We start from the raw sequence: 13,085 nt of genomic DNA, 5'->3' as shown, positions 1-13,085 counted from the left end.
TTCCAAAAACCAGGGGAAGTGAATCACAAGAATAGAAAGCTTGAAAAAGTATTTTTTGAGAATCATTTCTGTGTAGACACTATGCTGGATGTTAAAACACAAAGATGAGTAAGAAAACCATTGTTTTCAAGCTATTTAGAGACCTGAAGGAGAGGTAGGTCCGTGACTTAGAAGTTAAAACACAGTGCGCAGCTGTAGAGTGTAAACTCAGAGCTTTAAGAGCACAAAGAAGTGACAACTGCCACACTCCAGCACGGGAGGGGACACAGAACCTTTGGAGAAATCCACGTTCAATGAAAGATCATATACCACTTGAATTGACCTTTTGTCATAAACAGCTATACTAATGGGCAAAATATAGGAAACAGCGGCCTTCAGACAATGGACAACAGCCAGCAGTGGTGAATCTCACGACCACTCTGGCCAACCGCCCAGAGGCAGATTCAGGTCGAATCACAGGGAGGACCCGCCCAAACAGAGCTCTGCGGCATGACCAGTATGGTGGTGCGGAAAAGATGAAGATGGAGTCCAGGCAGCCAAGGCAGCTGGAACTGTGGGATGCAGTACCAGAAAGCAGGCATTTTCCCAGAGAGCAACGGAGGAGCTCTACTAAGTGCAACCTTGAATCTTGGTCTCAGTACCACTCTGTTCACAAATTGTAAAATATATTCAAAGAAGGAAAAGAAAACACGAATGGGAGGATAAAAATGGCTGCTATACTTGAAAAATACAAAAAAAATATTGAAATTCTAGAAATAATGTAAAATATCTGAACTAAAAATTACTTAGTATCAATTTACAACAAACATCTTTAACTTATTAAAGTTTGCCTTCAAATTATATTACCACCTTTCACATATAGTGTAAGAATCTTACAACAGCATACTTTTATCCCGTCTTTGTGCATTGTTATCACATACTTTACTTCTGAATAGATTATAAATCCCACAATAACTACAAGTCTATTGCTTTTTCTTTGAACAATCATCTTTTAAGAAATTTAAAAATAAGGGAAGAAGTGCCTTTTGTATTTATACACAGGTTTACCATTTGGAGCTCTAGACATTCTTTTTTCCAGGTACACATATCTACCTGGCAAAATTTCCCTTTTGTTGTATAAGTTCTTTTGACACTTCTTTTAGCATATCTTCAGTAATGAATTCTCTTAGCTCTTGTTGATCCTAAAATTGTTATTTTGTCTGCATGTTTCAAAGATACTTTTTCTGGATAAAAAATTTTGGATTGACATCTTACCCCCATTTCAAATATGCCATTCCATTTTCTAACAGCCTTCATGACTTCAAATGAAAAATATGCTACCATTCTTTTCTTTGTTTCTGTGTTCAAATTGTGTCTTGTATCTCTGGCTGCTTTTAAAATTGGTTCTTTATCACATTTTCTCCAGAAAATATGATTATAATGTGTCTTTTTGTGGTTTTTGTCTTGTGGTTCTTCTGCTTAGGATCCACTGAACATCTTGGATATGTGATGTTTTAGTTTTCATCAACTGGAAAATATTTCAGGCATTATGATTTCAAATGCTTTTTTCTTTGCCCCTATATTTCTTCCACTTTTGGGGAATTTTTTTCTCTGTATATTCATTTTTAATAGTTTCTGTTGCTATGGCTTCAAAATCTCTGATTTTTTTTTTTTTTTTACTGAAGAGTCTAACTTGCTTAGTAATTGATAGAATGATTAAAAAACAAAGCTATAAAATACTTGAAATTATTTTATACTTGAATTTTTTTTACTTGAAAGACTTTTAAAGAGTTTGCTAGTTGACATTTGTACAATATTCCACACAAAAGCAGAAAACACATTCTTTTCAACTGCAAATGAAACATTCACCAGGATAAACCATGTTCTGAACAATAAAACAAAGCACAGTGAAGCTTAAAAGGATAAAATATAACCATATCGAAAGTAAGCTAGAAATCAATAAAATACATATTTCTGAAAAAGTACCAAAGATAAGAAATGTTTTTTTAAAATCCCACTAGAGAACTATTTTAACTAATGAAAATAAAAACACAACATACCAAAATCTATGGGAAATAGGTAAAGTATTTAGAGGGAAATTTTATTTTATTAAAATTTTCTATTAGAAACTTAAAAATCTATGAAATCTATTATTTAAGATTATATATAAAAAAATTGGAAAGGGGAAGGGGGTAAATAAAACCCCAAATAAGCAGAAGAAAAGAAATAATAAACATTAAAATGGAAGGTAATAAGATAGGAAACAGGAAAACTACAGGGGAAAACATCAATAAAATAAGAAACGAGTATTTTTTTGAAAGATCAGTAAAACTGATAAACTTCCAACAAGTAATTAAGAATGACAAAAAATATTAATATCAAATTAAAGAAAGAATACTGCTATAGTTTCTACATGCTCTGAAAGCATTACATAGAAATATCATGAAAAATTTCAGTAAAGTTCAGACTCTCAGTTGTGTCCTACTCTTTGGGAACCCATGGACTGCAGCACACCAGGCTTCCCTGTCCATCAATAACTTTCGGAGTTTACTCAAACTCAGGTCTGTTGAGTCGGTGATGACATCCAACATCTCATCCTCTGCCGTCCACATCTGCTCTCGCCTTCAATCTTTCCCAGCATCAGGGTCTTTTCAATGAGTCAGTTCTTGGCATCAGGTGGCCAAAGTTTTGGAACTTCAGCTTCAACATCAGTCCTTCCAATGAATATTCAGGACTGATTTCCTTTAGGATGGACTGGTTGGATCTCCTTGCAGTCCAAGGGACCCTCAAGAGGCTTCTCCAACACCACGGTTCAAAAGCATCAATTCTTTGGTGCTCAGCTTTCTTTAGAATCCAACTCTCACTTCCGTACATGACTACTAGAAAAACCATAGCAATGACTATACGGACCTTTGTTGGCAAAGCAATGTCTTTGTTTTTTAATATGCTCTTTAGGTTGGTTATAACTTTTCTTCCAAGGAGCAAGTGTTTTTTAATTTTATGGCTGAAGTCACTATCTGCAGTGATTTTGGAGCCCCCAAAAATAAAGTCTGTCACCTCCTCCTTTGTTTCCCCATCTATTTGCCATGAAGTGATCTTAGTTTTCTGAATGTTGAGTTTTAAGCCAACTTTTTCACTCTCCTCTCTCACTTTCAAGAGGCTCTCTAGTTCTCCACTTTCTGCCATAAGGGTGGTGTCATCTGCATATCTGAGGTTATTGATATTTCTCCCAGCAATCTTGATTCCAGCTTGCGCTTCATCCAGCCCAGCATTTCTCATGATGTACTCTGCATATAAGTTAAATAAGCAGGGTGACAATATACAGCCTTGATGTACTCCATTCCCAATTTGGAACCAGTCTGTTGTTCCATGTCCAGTTCTAACTGTTTCTTTCTGATCTGCATACAGATTTCTCAAGAGGCAGGTCATATGGTCTGGTAACCCCATCTCTTTCATAATTTTCCACAGTTTATTGTGATCCATGCAGTCAAAGGCTTTGGCATAGTCAGTAAAGCAGAAATAGATGTTATTCTGGAACTCTCTTGCTTTTTCAATGATCAAACGGATGTTGGCAGTTTGATCTCTGGTTCCTCTGCCTTCTCTAAAACCATCTTGAACATCTGGAAATTCACGTTTCACGTACTGTTGAAGCCTGGTCTGGAGAATTTTGAGTATTATGTAACTAGCGTGTGAGATGAGTAATTTTGTGCAGTAGTTTGAACATTCTTTGGCATTGCCTTTCTTTGGGATTGGAATGAAAACTGACCTTTTCCAGTCCTGTGGCCACTGCTGAGTTTTCCAGATTTTCTGGCACATTTTGTACAGCACTTTCCCACATTATCTTTTAGGATTTGAAATAGCTCAACTGGAATTCCATCATCTCCACTAGCTTTGTTCATAGTGATGCTTCCTAAGGCCCACTCAACTTCACACTCCAGGATGTCTGGCTCTAGGTGAGTGATCATGAAAAATTTAGCACCAAGAAATTTTACAACTTGGATGAAACAAATTCCTATAAGACACAAACTATGAAAGCTTGTTTATTAAAACAGGAATACATAAGCTGAATAACCCTTTGCCTATTGAAGAAACTGAATTTGGGGCTAAAATTTCCATAAAATATACTCAGGACTGGATGACTTCAGTGGTGAATTCTACTAAACATTTTAAAAAGCAAAACAGCAATTCTACATGTCTTCTGGAAAACAGAAAAAGCAAAAGTTCCTCCTAGCCTTTTTTATGAAACCAGCATAGTCATGGTATCAGAACTAGAGGAAGATATTATAAGAAAAGAAAACTATAGACCAAATTTGAAACACAGAGGTAAAAATATTTAACAAATTTCTAGGAAATTGGATTAAGCAATTAATGAAAAATTAATTCATCATAACCAATTGGGGTTTATTTGAAGACTCAAGAGTTGGACTAACATTAGGGAAAAAAATCAACTTTATTCACGATATTAACAAGAGAATAAATATATGTTCATTTCAATAGAGGAGGAAAAGAACTTGATAACATTTAATATCTACTCATTAAAAAAAGAAAAAAAACTCTCAGCAAACTTGAAAGTGAGCAATTTCTGGGTTACTATGAAGAGCAGGTAAGTAATGTGAAAGAGAAGATTATCTTAGCTGAAAAGAGAATTTGTTGGTAGATTACATTCAAATCCTGACAAATATAGAAAGCAAAACCTTAAAATCCAGGATTTTAGGAACTACCTGGAGCCAAGCAGAGAAACTTGATGGGCTGCAGTCCATGGGGCTGCAAGGAGTCAGACACGACTGAGCAACTAACACCACTACTATGCTATCTTCACCGTCTTTCTTCTGGAAGTTCCAACTATTCCTATCCTGATTTTCCTGAGAGTGCGGAGGGGTAGAGGCACCATGGAGGTACCTTGGTTGAGGCAGAGTCACTTGTTTTCCAATATCCATTTTCCCTTTCATTGTAGCTTCCCCTTGGCACTTGGCCACTCAGCCATAGACTAACTACCCTGCTTGCCCTGGTACTACAGATTTTCAGACTGGTGGGATTTCAGTGAAAACCACACGCGCAAATCCTTGGTCATCTTCTTGGGCAGGCTTGTTTTGCACTTTCTCCTTCCCGCTGGCTGGAACAAGGCAAAGCCACCTGGCTAGCCTGGGTCCCTAGATGACTTGGGACCTGTTTTGATTTTTTTTTCCTATAAAAGAAACATGAACTTCCTTTTTATGACTCTTTGTTGTAGTGCATATACCCAGTATCCTAAATACTGTGATGGTGTAACGTGCATTGGAAAAGCTGTAGAATCTGCAATCAGAAAAACCCAAGTTCAGAGCCCACACTTTCCACCCACTGAGCATGTGTTCCCAAAAGTAAAGGAGTGACAATAAAACTCTTACAAAGGTTTACATGGTTACAGCTTTAAAAGCATTATAGTGTCTGATCCTTGGTATTTACGGCTTATCATTAACTTCACTGGAGGTGGTTTAGTCCCAAAGTCAAGTCTGACTTTGCAATCCCATGGACTGTAGCCCACCAGGCTCTCTGTCCATGGACATCTCCAGGCAAGAATACTGAAGTGGGTTGCCATTTCCTCCTCCAGGGGATCTTCCCCACTCAGGGATTGAACCTGGGTCTCCTGCATGACAATCAGATTCCTTACCAACTGAGCCACCACTGGCCATACACAAATGCCTACCAAAAGCCCTAGTACCTGGGCCCTTACCTTCCCTCCCTAGTTCTCAGGAAAGAGCACTCCCCACCATAAATCTCACGCCAAAAGCTGAGGACCGTCCTCACAGGCAGTGTGGGAAGTCTTCAGGGGTTCAGCTTTCCTAACCTTATGTGAAGTGAAGTCGTTCAGTCACGTCCGAAGCTTTGTGAGCCCATGGATTGAAGCTTACCAGGCTCCACTGTCCATGGGATTTTCCAGGCACGAATACTGGAATAGCTTGCCATTTCCTTCTGGAGGGGATCTTTCCTACCCAGGGATCAAACCCGGCTCTCCCACACTGCAGGCAGACTCTTTACTGTCTGAGCCACCCAGGACGGTATTTCCCATCTCCCACCCATTACTTCGTGGAAGCCTCGGTGACAATACCACTCTGTCCTGCTCTCAAATCATGTGCTTTCCCTGAGCTCAAAAATCTAAAAACTGAAGACAAAACACCACCTCCATGATCCCCCAGATGGAGTTTCTGTGGTTTTAAAACCATTGATGAGGAAATGCTTGAAAATAACTTCTCAGCTGGATCAAGACCAGTGCTGTGCAAGTCTTCCATAAACCCCTAGGGATGGTCCCGTCCAAAGAGATCTGTGCTCTGGATGTGCAAATTTCACGTCCTCTGCAGAAATCTCAGACACACACCCGGCAACAACATCTCTCCAGATATGATGTACTGTAATGTTTACCATTTTGAAAGAGTCACTTCTTAGTCTGCTACACAATAAATAAGCCATTTGTTTCCCTCAAATCGCTTCACATAATAAAGGACTTGTATAAATTCAGCAGGAGCTCTGTCATCCCGAGGTGACGAGTTGGCATGGAAGAATTTATCTCTACCATCCACCGTATGAAAAACTGGGGCTGCGCTTTTTCACACGGCAAAAACAGTGAGAAAGTTGCAGTTCTGGCTTGTGAATTCATCAAGAGCTGACTTCATGAAATCTTAATGAACAGATTCAAGCCAAGTCTCTGAATAACTCATTCAGGCAAACAAAGATGCATTAATGCAACATTAAGCCCAAGAAAATAAAAACCTATAGGACCTGAAAATTTTGTCACTGCAGGTAAAATTAATAGTATCCTTCTGGGTATGTATATATGTATTCATATATGTATATATGTGTGTGTGTATATATATATATAAACTTGTATACACACACATATATATACATATGTGTTTATATAAAGAGAGACAGAGAGACAATATACCTATTAAATAATATAATTCAGGATACTATGATCTAACACTGTACAATGAAACTTTCAATAATGATGGACTTCACGTCAAAAGCTGCCCTCAGACTTGCCTTGAAAACTGCTGCCAGCAAGGGAAAATTTGACCTGTCCAAATTTTAGAGAGAATCTCTGAAAATGTAATTTAATTTATGAAAGTATAGACATATAACATGTTGCAGGTGCCCAGTTTGTATGTGTGCTGTTTTTTTCATGGCCAGAGATGCAGAGGACCAAACCCATCTGCCATCCTCCGGTGGTGTTTCTGAGTCGGGCTCTGTAGACACTTATGTCTTCAGGGTCCCCAGGTGGTCTCCCACTCATTTCAAATATGCAGCCAGGAGTGGCTGAGATCTGGGTGAGTTTTTCAGCAAAAATGGGGTGGGGAGAAGGGAAGCATTTTGAGGAGGTTATTTAAGCTGAACGCCAACGACAGAGTGAAATTATAGCAGATTCTGAGGCTCAACACGTATTCACGGGATGCTTTCTTACACGTCAGTCACACCCTCACCCCAGCACAGTTTGGAAACGGGGCAGTTTCACACTCCTCGGAGGTGAGGTTTTGCTCCTACTTGTCTAGTAGATAATAAGCCAGGACATAAACACACAGTTTCTCCTGCTGGATCTCCTGCTTTTTCACTAGAACACACGCCTCATGGTCTTTTAGTCCACACTTGTCAAGGATGTATGGCTCCTTCTCTCCACATCACCTGCAAAGTGGCAAAGGCCAGAGTTGAGAGCAAAATGGAAAGGCTCTGTCCCCCAGGAATTCATCTGAATTGCAAGCGAGATTGGACTAGGGCAGGTTTCCTTGCTGCATCCATATGCATCCGGCTGGCACGACTCCTTTCTTAATGCTGCTCACATACCCAATTGAAATCAGTCTAAGCAGCTAGCTAGCACAACCTTCTTCTTAAATAAAAGTGCTTCACACTCAGAACATCCCAGAAAGACAGAAAATGGACACAGAGCCACAGAGGTACCCACTGGTCTATTTGAGCTAATGGTAGCTTTATCTCCCTATAAACATTTTATTATTAATTCTTTAAGCCGTTAACATGAAACTCTTTACAATATTTTCATTTGGGAGGGCTTGGTAAAATCATCTACTTGTCAGGTCAGAGAACTGGAAGAATCTGTATGACAAATAGAAGTGATCGTATTTTGGTCACGTGTGGTTAATTTTTCTTAGATAAAACACCAAGGAACCCAATATGGAAATGTCACAATTGCCTCAGAGTGAAAAGCTTAATTTGAATATTTATGTCCACGAGGCATTTCCCAAAAATGTTTAATAAAGACAGAAAGATTGAACTGTTGGTGTATTTTAATTTACAAAACAAAGAACATCTCAGAAATGTGATTTAGTTATATTATTACAAGCTTGAATTTCTTATTCATGCATCTTATTTTCTGTAACCCAAACAACAAGACATGTGTTACAAAGTGTCAGCATTGTCACAATTCATATCCTTTATAGTAAAACTTTGGCTATATTGTGCACAGTCAAGCTGGGAGTCCATCAGTAATGAGGGTATGTGTATATTCATGTACATGTGTGAAAGAGAGAGGATATCCTTATAAGTCAAGGTAAAAATTAATGAAATGGGTCACACTGTAGAAAATATTGAATTTTCCCAGCATAGTGGCACTACCCACTATTTTCTTATTTAATGTATTTGTTTGTTAGCTCTTATTGTTGTTGTTTTGAACTGTGGTGTTGGAAAAGACTCTTGAGAATCCCTTGGAATGCAAGGAGGTCCAACCAGTCCATCCTAAAGGAGATCAGTCCTGGGTGTTCACTGGAAGGACTGATGTTGAAGCTGAAACTCCAATCCTTTGGCCACCTGATGCGAAGAGCTGACTTATTTGAAAAGACCCTGATGCTGGGAAAGATTGAGGGCAGGAAGAGAAGGGGAAAACAGAGGATGAGATGGTTGGATGGCATCACTGACTCAATGGACAAGAGTTTGGGTAGGCTCCGGGAGTTGGTGATGGACAGGGAGGCCTGGCGTGCTGCAGTTCATGGAGTCACAAAGAGTTGGACCTGACTGAGAGACTGAACTGAACTGAACTGAATTGTTGTTCAGTTGCTAAGTTGTGTCCAACTCTTTGGGACCCCATGGACTGCAGCACACCAGGCCTCCCTGTCCTTCACTATCTCCCAGAGTTTGTTCAAATTCATGTCCATTGAGTCGGTGAGGCTATCCAACCATCTCACCCTTTGCCACCATCTTCTCCTTTTGCCTTCAATCTTTCCCAGCATCAAGGTCTTTTCCACCTCTATCCCTAAGTAGAATGTATGCTCTGTGAAAACAGAAGCCTTGTTTCTCTCATTCACTGTTTCCCATCACTTAAATCAGTACTCACTTCTTCACAGATGCTCAGTCAACCGGAAGCATGAAAGAATAGGTAAGCTCTCTCAGAAACTCAATGTGTACAGACACAGGAGAAAATTATACCACAAGAATTCAGGCCCCAAGTGGCCCATATAGACACACTTGTCGGTGTTTTTCATTAGGTCATTACCTCGTTGATTCATTAAGTAAGCTTAACTGTGGCGAAATACACCTAAGATTTACGACTATAGCCATTTGGAAGTGCAGACTTCAGGGCTGTTAAGTACATTCACCATCCATGAATGTACTTGTGTTGTGTGTTGATGTTGAATGTTATGGTTGTTGTATAATCATCACCACCATCCATCTCCAGAACTCTTTCATCTCGCAAAACTGAAACTCCATACCCATTAAACAACTCCCTATGCCTCCTTCCCCAAGCCCCCAGCAACCCTCACTTTACTTTCTGTTTCTGTGAGTTTGATTCATCTAGGTGTCTCATCTAAGTAGAATCATACAGTATTGTCTTCTGTTACCAGCTCCTTTCACTTACCATGATATCCTCAAGGTTCATCAATATCATAGCCTGTGTCAGAAATGTCCTCCCTTTTTAGGCTGAATAGTATTCCATTTTGTGACATTAATATATTTTGTTTATTCATTCATCCATCAGTGGACACTTAGGTCACACTGGATTTTGATGGCACGTTCTGCTTTGTTTTGCGTGTTTAGGGTTCTGTTGTTTTGTTTCATTTTGTCTTATTCCTTTTGAATGTATTTAGATAGGGCATGTCTTCTCCAAGTCTTCAGCCAGCCATCACCCCCTCTCTTCTCTTGACTTCAGCCAATGTTACCATTTTCTCGGTGAGTCCATGCCTTTCAACAAAGACTAAATATTCCACTTGTTAAAGGGGGAATAGGAATAGTCCATGTTATAAGTCAATAATTAAACCAGAGAAGGAATTTCTAACTAACTTCTTGTTAATTTTGGCAAGAGAATAAGAAAAATGTCCACTCCTTAAGCTAGGGTGTTTTTCTTTCCAAGTTGATTCAACTTAATAACAGTTATCAATTACTCATAGCACATAATGCAAGACAAAAATTTAATTTTGAATGGGAATCACTTTACTTAAAACCACAAGCCTTGAACCCTAAAACAGCCATTCATAACATCATTGAAATGAATTCAAAATTTAAATGGAGTGATTTTTATATCCATAGTTTATATACAGAATCAAAGGAATAGCAAGTAGAACGCTACAACTGCCAATACTTTTCTAAGTGCTTTAATCAAATTTTCTCCTCCCTCCTTCTTCCCTCGCTTCCTCCCTTCTATCCTCCTTTCCTTCCTTCCCTCCCTCTGTCCTTCTCCCCTCTTCATAACAATGAAATGAGGAAGATATTACCCTTGCTCTCATCTCATAGACGTCATCACCCATAGAGATAAACACGTTGCCCGTTTCTGAGATGGCATGGCCAGCTAGTGGCAGAGCCAATTCCAACATGCGCAGCCTGAGTAGCAATTACTGCCCAAGTTTGAATCCATAGTTTCAGGGGACTTGCTCTCCGATTGCAGAATTCTGAGTTATTCCATATCATTCTGACCATGTCTGTACCCGGGGGAACCTCTGGCAGCAATCAGGTAGACTGCCAGAACTCCCTTCGTTCATTCAATGCATTTTTATTGAGAACCTATAATATGTGAGACTTTGTATTAGCTTTGTGGATAGAAAGCTAAAGCAGAGAAACCAATACAGCTTTGACCCTTGTGACATTCAGAATCTCTAGAGGAGAAAATATTAAGCACATGATACTCAAAATACTGTAGTATTTCAACATGGAAATCAAAATAGTGATGATGATATAACAGCAAAGAGCAGGAGAATCTGACATATGCCCACATGTGAGTGTGTGGTTCTTCTCAAACAAAGACAATTAGTATGAAGGGTCTGACAATGAACATGAAGTGTCATGGTGGGGGGCATTCATTCACTCATTCATTCCATTTATAGACAGAATCTGTCACTCAGAACTTTATGAGCGCCTAGTATGTGTCTGCACAGTGTCAGGCACTAGGGCCAGAATGATCAGTAAGACAGGCATAGCCCGTTACTGTAGAGTTTGCAACTTATTGGGGAAACATGAAAAACAACACAAATAAAGAAATACACAAAATATTGACACATATTGTTGGCATTCTGAAGGAAACCTAACAGGAGTAAAATAAATAATGACATAGTGGGGGAACCCCTTCAGATAAGATAACTGATAAAACTTCTTTGAGATGGTAATATTCATATGGAGTCTGAAAATATGAGAAAGAGCTGGTTGTATATGAAATGGAAGGAAGAGCATTGTGGCTAAAATGAACAGCTTAAGCAAAGTCAGGCTTCTAGGCCTTGGCAATAAGTTCAGGGGCTTCTTTCTTTAATTCTTTCACCCACTCTCTCTGTCTCTTCATCCATTCCTTCATTCCTTCTTTTCTCTTTTTTGACATAATTAGAGAAGTGACAAAATCTGATTTCCATTAAGAATATGCTCTTGTTGCCACGTGAAGTATGGATTGAAAAAATAAAGGGAAAGTGTTAGTCACTCGATCATGTCTGACTCTTTGCAACCCCACGGACTGTAGCCTACCAGGTTCCTCTGTCCCTGGAATTCTCCAGGCAAGAATACTGGAGTGGGTTGCCATTCCCTTCTCCAGGGAATCTTCCTGACCCAGGGATCAACCCAGGTCTCCTACACTGCAGGCAGATTGTTTACCATCTAAGCCACCAGAGAAGCCCAAGTTATGGATTCAGTCGCTCAGTCATGTCTGATTCTGCGACCCCATGGACTGCAGCACACCAGGTTTCCCTGTCCATCACCAACTCCTAGAGCTTGCTCAAACTCATATCCATTGAGTCAATGATGACATCCAACCCTCTCATCCTCTGTCATCTACTCCACCTGCCTTCAGTCTTTCCCAGCATCACAGTCTTTTCCAAGGAGTCAGTTCTATATATCAGGAGGCCAAAGCATTGAAGCTTCAGCTTCAGCATAAGTCCTTCCAATGAATATTCAGGACTGATTTCCTTTAAGATGGACTGGTTTGATCTCCTTGCAGTCCAAGAGACTCTGAAGAGTTTTCTCCAACACCACAGTTCAAAAGCATCAATTCTTTGGCCCTCAGCTTTCTTTATAGTCCAACTCTCACATCCGTACATGACCACTGGAAAATCATGGCTTTGACTAGACATACTTCATTGGCAAAGTAATATCTCTGCTTTTTAATAAGTTGCCTAGGTTGGTCATAGTTTTTCTCTCAAGGAGCAAGCACGTTTTAATTTCATGGCTGTAATCACCATCTGCAGTGATTTTGGAGCCCAAAAAGAAATAAAAGTCTGTCACTGTTTGCATTTTTTCCCCATCTATTTGCCATGAAGTGATGGGACCGGATGCCATGATCTTCGTTTCCTGAATGCTGAGTTTTAAGCCAGCTTTTTCACTCTCTTCTCTCACTTTCATCAAGAGGCTCTTTAGTCCTTCTTTGCTTTTTGCCATAAGGGTTGTGTCAGCTGTGTATCTGAGATTATTGATATTTCTCCCAGCAATTTTGACTCCAGTTTGTGCTTCATACAGCCCGCCATTTCACATGACGTACTCTACATATAAGTTAAATAAGCAGGGTGAAGACAATACAGCCTTGACATACTTCTTTCCCAATTTGGAACCAGTCCATTGTCCCATGTCCAGTTCTAACTGTTGCTTCTTGACCTGCATACAGATTTCTCAGGAGGCAGATAAGGTGGCCTGGTATTCCCATCTCTTGAAGAATCTTCCAC

The 13,085-nt window shown here is 39.6% G+C and overlaps 1 long non-coding RNA gene across 3 annotated transcripts in view; it reads right to left on the bottom strand.

Moving 5' to 3' along the window:
• LOC139033056 (uncharacterized) overlaps positions 1–13,085 on the bottom strand; it is a 318,814-nt gene that overhangs the window by 12,696 nt on the left and 293,033 nt on the right. The window lies entirely within an intron of this gene.

This window comes from Odocoileus virginianus, chromosome 34 (assembly GCF_023699985.2).
Source record: "Odocoileus virginianus isolate 20LAN1187 ecotype Illinois chromosome 34, Ovbor_1.2, whole genome shotgun sequence".
NCBI classification, from domain to species: domain Eukaryota; kingdom Metazoa; phylum Chordata; class Mammalia; order Artiodactyla; family Cervidae; genus Odocoileus; species Odocoileus virginianus.
Note: the sequence above shows the minus strand (reverse complement) of the source record. Positions and strands in the feature narration are given on the sequence as shown.